Raw genomic sequence first — 7,790 nt, forward strand, 5'->3', positions numbered from 1 at the left:
ACACAAAGCCCTATGCATGCGTTTTGGGTTCGGGCCATGGAAAACTCCAGATATTCCACAGCGAGGGGGCACCTGTGGCTAGACTCTGCCTCACTGTACCATACTGTCCTCTGCAGCTTCCAGAAACTGGACCATGTGACTCATACATTCTACCCACCATGCCATGAAAGGGGCTTCACGGCATCCACATGGCACAGCCAGGGAATCACCAGTCTGGAGAATCAAGGGACTGGCTCAAAAGTGACGGGCCACCAAGTGGTGGGGCTAAGACTTGAACTCGGGTCTCTGACTCTTCCTTGCTCATTCACCTGACTTCCCACACTGGGTCGAGTGCCCCCATTGGCTTCCCTTTACACTCTCCATTGCAACAATGAGCCCCACGTGGTTCTCTCATTGATCTGCCCATCCTTCAATCTAGAAGTCACCCACTGTGGTGGGTGACATGCATGTCTCACACAGGTGGCCTCCAATGGCACCTGTGCCCCAGCTTTGGTGTCTTTTGAAATGTTTGAACCTGGCTTACCTGTAAAATTGACACTCTCCTCTGCCATGTCTGCCTCACAGATGGGGACAGCTTGAGCCAATGACTGACGGAGCTCACTTGCCTGAGCCCCTGGGTGGCATAACTCTGAAAGGTGGCCCATTTCCCAGAGCCCCATGGACTAGGTTGAGGCTTGCTCCAGCCTTGCTTAGTGCCCTGTGTAAGCTGCAGCCCCTGTCCTGGCAGCCCTCCATCTACTGTTCAGACCCCAGATGATCCTTTTCCTCTAAGGTGCTGGCTGAGATGGGCGGGGCCACCTGCCCATCATTATGACCTCTGGAGAAGCTCTGGTCAGATCCCACCCACCCAAGCCACATTACATACACATAGTACCCCTTCTGTGCCAAGGAGAGCAGCTAGGTTGTGTTCTGTCCCCTACCTGGCAGATAGCTCAAATCACCGACCATAGTAGGAGCTTAATAGCTGTTTGTTGAATGACTACAGAACTGTTTGAGGGAATGCCTGTCCTCCCAAGAGTCTGCCTTTCTCAGGCACTATCAGGGTCTCTCTCCTCCAACCTCATGGCCATTGCTTGATCACCTGCCTTGTCTCCCTGGCTGGACTGGAACTTGTCAGCTGCCTGGCTATCACAGGGCCCTTCAAAGGCAAGGGGTCAAAAGGGGACTGAGAAAACAAGACCTCCCACCACCTCTCAGGTTTTATCTAGAACATTCACCACTAATCCATTTCTTTAGAATTTTGTTTTGGGCAAATGTTTTCCATGTCTATCTCTGATGTATATAAAGTTCTTTGTTTTCTGAGGCCCCACCCACTCCCTTAATGGTTCCCACATCCGCTGGCACCAGCTCCACACAAGAAAGTGTTATATACCAAGTGTGGCAGAGCCTGCCTATAACCCTGGCGGGGGAAGAAGGAAGGAGGCAGGCTGTGTCTCAGAAAACCAGGGGCTTAGCCTGACCGTACTCCAGTGGATGCTCCCAGTCCCAGGAGTACACAGGAGGCACAAATTAAATTTGGTGGGTTATTAAAGAAAGACAAGACATGAAGTTGGGGTTAAGGGAACAGATCTGGAGGGAGTGGGGGTGAATATGATCCAAATGCATTGTACATGCGTGAAAAATTCAAAACTTAATAAAAATGTCATATTTATAGAAGCAAAGAGGAGTAGGGGCCATTGCTGAGTGATCACGCATTTGTCCAGCATGCACAAGACCCATCCCCAGTGCTGCTAACCAAATAAAACCAGGAAACAAAACTGTCCCGTTGAAGACCAGAACTCCCTAAGAGATGAGCTCTGTGGTTTCCGGGTGTGGCCCCTAGAGAGCAGGCGGGAAAGCACCTAGGAGCTTTGAAGGGTGAAGGGGCCTGAGTAGTGATTCACCTCCCGTGCTACATGAGGTGGTGTCCAGCTTGTGGGGAACACTAAATGCATGGCCTCTTTAATGGTGACCTGAGCCTTGGGCAGGCTTAGGCAGCAAGCAGAGAAATAACAACAGGCTCCCTCGGGAAAACAGTTAAGCCACGGGCACATGCAAACTCCATCTTGTCCTAGGGGTGGATATTTTCAAAATGCTAAGGGATCTATTATGGTTCATCACGAACTGAAGTCTGGGCTTTAGGTACAGCCACCGATCCCCCAGTGGATCCTGGGAACATTCTGCTTGGTGCTTCAAGGGGACCCCAAGAAGGGACGTCAATCTGCCTCAATAGCTTCAGCACCTGGCATGTCCCAGACCAGACATGGGTGCACACAGTGGGAAAGAGGAGGGATGATGGAGTCTCAAGTGTCTGCACCTGAGAGCACAGAATCTGGCTCGTAGTAGATGCTCAATGAACACCGCGCAGTGCAGAGGATTGTGGGAATGAAGGCCTCCGCTGCAGAGGATATACTGGGCAGCCACTTTGTAACTTGGTCCTGAGAGCAAATGTTTCTTGGTAAAGCTTTTGTGACTTGACTGGGTTCTCTGTTCACCATTGTACCTTCGTATCAAGCCTAAGTCCTGCTTGGGAGGAGGCTGGGGAGGATTTTACGGGGGATGTGAGCTAGGGTCACCATTTCCCAGAAAGCAATAGGGCTTTTTCATGGCTAACCCTTCTTTCCCCCCTTGCCTCAGACTCACAGTCATGGTTCCAGGGCCTCAGTCTTTGAGTCACCAGCAAGGTAGGAGCCTCAGAGACAAGCCAACTAAGTCCCCAAAATGAACGCACAAGGGGGGGGCACAGCTACTTCACAGAGAAACTCATAGGGTGTGGCCCCCTCAGAACTCACTTGTCCCCAGAAGGACAGAGCAGCCTGCATAACTTGACCCCACAGCCAAGAGGCCCATGTCCACACGACACAGTCACCAAGAGCAGCACAAGAGAACACGCGGTCACAGAAAGACACTCTGCTATGGCCTGCTGGTCACATTCTTCCTAGTTCAGACTCCAAGATGCACGTGACAGATGTCATACAGGAAACGCAACACCAAGGGGCACACACAGTGGAGCTTGACGGAAGCTTATTACAGGAACACAGACATAGATAGCCAAGGACGTGCCTATTGATCTCATGTGTCGACGGCTGCCTCCACGTTCCTGGGTCTTACCCAGGTGTCCTCCAACTTTAGAACTTCCATGGTCACTAGCGCCAGGTGGTGCCACCATACAAGCCCTTCTGTAGCTACAGAAACCTCTCCCAGCCAGGAGCCCAGGCTCCTCAGACAAAGCCCAGGGGCCCAACATGAGTCACGTCACATCCTACAGGCCTCCGTAAGCCTCCCCCTCCCTCTACCCAGAGTCTGTCCCACAAGCAGGCAGCTGCCCCATATATACATTGTCGCTCTTGGGGATCGACTTCCCCGGTCATATAAACCCCACCAAGCTAAACCAGTGGCCCCAGAAACAGGTGCAGGGCCAGAACCTGGCTTGGCCTTCTCTGCCCCAGGACGCATGGAATCTGGAGCCTCTCCCCCGAAAGAGCTGTTTTGGTGCAGGAACCTCTCCAGTTTCCCTGTGGGGTCACCCCCAGCATGAGCCCTGGCGCTATTAGGTTGTAGGAACTCAGCTTTAGAAGCCCACCCGAGGGGGCACGCACAGAGTCAGCCTTCCCTGTGGGGTGTCCTGGAGTCACAGACTCCTCCAAATAGCCTCTGACCGATCTGGTCCCTCATCCACCCTTCATGCCTCCTTCAGACGCAGCGTGGGGGTGCCCTCTGCAACTGCGTGACTCGAGGAAGGACACTGGATGGTGTACAGTCCCCTGGGGTCTCCTTGAAGTGAGGCTGAGGAGAGGGTCCAGGATGCTGGGAGGCCTGGAAAAGCCTCCAAAGAGCAAAACTCCCCCCTCTCCTGATGCCCAAGTGCCCGCACGCACCCAGCTTCCCTCCTACCCGGGGGGGGGGGGAAGAGCCCCCACCCGCTACTCACAGGCTCCTGCGAAGCCTCCCCCTGGCATGATGGTGTCGCCCCTCAGTCCGTGCTCCCCATCTGGAGAAACTGCAGATCTAATCAGCAGCCCTGCGTGGTGCGGCCGAGCGACTAAGGGCCTTAATTGACACCAGGTGGCCCCTCCCCAGGGGCAGGCTGGGAGGCGGCTCAGCACGGGGCCCAGAGGCCAAGCCCTGGGCCGGGGTGGGGGGGCACCCATACTCAGCGTGCTCAGGCTTCCCCAGGAAAGCAGAGAGGAGAGAGGTGAGGGTGGCTAGCCAGCCCCCGGGCAGCCCTCCCTCCATCGCGCCAGCCCTGCTTCCCTAGACTCTGACCTTTCTTTCATTCCAGAGGCTGTGGTGGCTGTGGCAGCTTCTGCCAGGGATAGAGGTGGCTCAGGTTTCCCCCAGCTGGCTGGGATGGCCTGGAGTCAGGATCGCAGCCTTGAGTCTTCTGTGTCTAGGCCATGGCTGCTGTATCTGAATCCAGCCTTTCACAGTGGTACCCAGGAATCCTGGAAGCTTTAATTGAGCATTTACTATGTGCCAGGATAGGTACCTGTGCTGCCCCCAAACAGAACTCACAAGCTTCACAAAAGTGGCTAGCTATTTAGTAACTAATGTACACAAAGCACCTGAGGCTCAGAGAAACTAAGTTTCTTCTTCAAAGTCACACAGCAGGGGAGTCAGCCCTGACACCCCCCCAACACTGGGTTCTGACTACTCACAGTGCCCCATTTGCAAAGAAGACAACACCAGCCCCTTGTTTGGATCAGGAAAGTGAGGTTCAGATACAGGGAGCCAGTTCTAAAAGACACAAGAAAGAAATTATGACTTGCGGCTAGGTATGTTGTATCAGGTTTCTGATGCCTTCTCTCCTGACCCACCCGTGTCCCTGCTGATTTAAGGGTTCCACTCTGGAGCCTCAGCTGGAGATGGGAGAGAAAGAGTCCTGGACATGGAATCAGGAGGCATGTGCTGAGCTCGCTGTGTGACCTCAAGCAGGTTCCTCTACCTCTCTGGGCTCTGCAACAGCTACAGTGTATAGAGGATAAGCACTTCGAGGCTGAGGGAGGGTTTGGAGAATGGAATTGTGGTCCCCACTCTCCACGGGCGCCCTTCCCGGTGGCCCTGGGCCTGCTCACTGCTCACAGGAGCACACGGCTGTGCAAATACACCAACCCCCTGCTTCTGCTCTGGAGAACACTGCCTCCCTGCCCAATTTTTAAGCGAACAAATGAACTCATGCCTAGCACCTGTCTCTGGGTAATGGTACTTGTTGAACACCTACTGTGTGCAGGGATTTAAGTGGCGCCTACCTTGTGGAGACAGAAATTAAGGCGCATCCCTTTAAGAATTATTTGTAGTGTGTCATAACTGTACAAGGTGGTAATTATTTGTGCAGTTGAGGCAGCTTTTATTGTGTCCTTATTTAATAAAAGAACCTATTGAGTGCCTACTGTGTGTCAGGCATTTTTCCGGGTGCCGGGGCTACAGCAGCTGACAAGCCTGTGTCCTTTGGATGATTAAATAATTACCGTGCCATTATCCTCAGGCGAGACAGGTTTCCCCACACGTGGTTGAATAACACGCCTGTCTGCTGTGGTCTGCTCCCAAGTGGAGTGTGGGATTCTAGAATGTTCTTCGGTCTAATCCTCAAGGCAGCCTATGGGCTCATTTTTGGTCTGGTTGGCGGGCACTCTGGCTGGTAGCTCACACCCCTGGCGCAGACCCAGCCTCCACGTGGGGCTGGGGAAGATGAGCCGTGAGTCAGATTGCCTGACTTGTCAGCCGGAGACAAGAAGGGAGAAGGCAGCTGGCTGGGCTGTTGGCCATGAGGCCTCCTGAGCCAGGTCCCGAGGCAGGTGATGGGGTTCAGTCCGAGTCCTCAAGATGACAAAGCTCTGAGCTCAGATAGTTGATGCTGGGCTCACTAACAAGTCGATAGAAGATTCTAGCAAGAATTATGAGAGGGGCTGCCTTGCAAGGGAATGGGGCTCCCCATCCATTAGATTTCAGAAATTGGGGGAGATTCTAAAAAGTTGACCTCTGCCCTCCTCCAAGGCTGATCTTAAACGTTGTCACCTGACATCTCAGTCCTTGCCTACACTGGGCAAGTGCTTCCATCCCACCCCTCCCTGTCTTCCCTCTAGTCCCAGCCCAAAGCCAGAGCCATGGATTTTTTTCCCCTCTTTCCCACAGCACCCTAGGTCTGGCACATAGTAGGTGTTCAGCAAACATGATCTATTAAAAACAGACTGCTTGAAACCCTTGCCTCTGATGTTTCTTTCTAGCTTGGCACAAGTGTGACACGGGTGTGTATCAGTTCAACAGAACTGGGCACTGGATCTCAGCCCTGGTGAAGCCCCTCCAGGACTCCATTGCGTGCTCTCTCTCTCTCTCTCTCTCTCTCTCTTTCTCTCTGTCTCTCTCTCTCTCTCTCTGTGTGTGTGTGTGTGTGCCTTTGTGCCTCTCTCTGTGTCTCTCTTTGTCTGTCTCTGTCTGCTTGTCTCTGTCTATCTCTGTCTCTCTTCCTGTCTGTCTCTGTCTCTGTCTCTCTCTGTGTGTGTATGCCTTTGTATCTCTCTGTGTCTCTCTGTCTGTCTGTCTCTGTCTGCTTGTCTCTGTCTATCTCTGTCTCTCTTCCTGTCTGTCTCTGTCTCTGTCTCTCTCTCTCTCTCTCTCTGTGTGTGTGTGCACTCCTGAGTGCAGTGCCTACAGAGGCCAGAGAGGCCTCAGGTCTAAAGCTATAGGCTGCCATGAGTTGCCTGACATAGCTGCCGGGAACTGAACTCAGATCCTCTGAAAGAGCAGCAAGTGTTCTAGCTCCAAGATGCTTATTTTGTTTTGTTTTGTTTCTTTGTTTCTGAGACAAGGTCTCATGTAGCCCAGGATGTCCTCAGATTTCCCTTATGGCCAAGCAGAGATGCCCTTGAAGGTCTGCTCCCCCTCCTGAGTGCTGGGCTTACAGGTGTACATCACCAGAGCCGTGTCCCAGCTGTGCTTCTGACCAGGCGACCAGCACTGCTGTTAATGATTGACGTGGTACAACCCTGGCCCGGCATCCCGGATACCAACACTTACGGATCACTTCCATATTGGGAGGAGGAATCTGAGGAGAAACTCGTTGCTTCAAACCTAGGCTCCTCTTGGTGCGCTGGGCAGGCAGAGCCTGACACTCCACTCCACAGCTAGTTGCAGGGGCAGAAAGCTGGCAATGTGTCACCTGTCTGAGAGCTCATCTGTTACTTTGTTGCTTCTAACCTGAGCCCCCAACAGAGAGAGGTCGATTCTATTGTTTACTGCCCGCCACAGACGCAGCCAGAACAGTGCTGAAGGGCAGTAGCAGGTGAAACTAGTTAAGGAAGGCAGAGCCAGGTGAGCGGAGCAGCACACGGGTGGCGATGACTCTCTGGAAGCTGAAGCAGGAGGGAGCAGAGTTCGAAACCAGCCTGGCTACACAGAGTTCCAGAAGGTTGGTATGGATTACAGAGTAACAAACCCTACCCGGAGAAATGAAATAAGATAAAAAAGATAAATAAATAAGTTATGGTAATATACTTTAACCCAATATTATATAACATATGCATGCTCCAAAATGTTAACAGCGTAAAAATGGCAGACAAGTTATTTATGTATTCTATGTCACTTTGTCCTTGAGACAGGGTTTCACTATGTAATCCAAGTGGATTTAAAACTCACAGAGATCCACCTGCCTCTGCTTCCTGTTTGCAATATTTTATTTCTTTCAGAAAGGTCTGCATGGTCAGGGCTGGCTTCCAATTCTCTGCAGTCACACACACACACACACACACACACACACACACACACACACACACTACACTGCAACCTTGATAGGCTATCATCCCAGCACTCAGGAG

At 52.5% G+C, this 7,790-nt stretch overlaps 1 protein-coding gene across 1 annotated transcript in view; it reads right to left on the minus strand.

Moving 5' to 3' along the window:
- The window catches only part of NOS1 (nitric oxide synthase 1), a 153,718-nt gene extending 149,682 nt beyond the window's left edge, over nucleotides 1-4,036 (minus strand). The window contains exon 1 of the mRNA XM_080941335.1: nucleotides 3,911-4,036. The gene's annotated coding sequence lies outside the window, so the exon portion shown is untranslated. The remainder of the gene's footprint in view (nucleotides 1-3,910) is intronic.
- Between the last annotated feature and the right edge of the window lie 3,754 nt (nucleotides 4,037-7,790).

This window comes from Micromys minutus, assembly GCF_963924665.1.
Source record: "Micromys minutus genome assembly, chromosome: 29".
Taxonomy (NCBI): domain Eukaryota; kingdom Metazoa; phylum Chordata; class Mammalia; order Rodentia; family Muridae; genus Micromys; species Micromys minutus.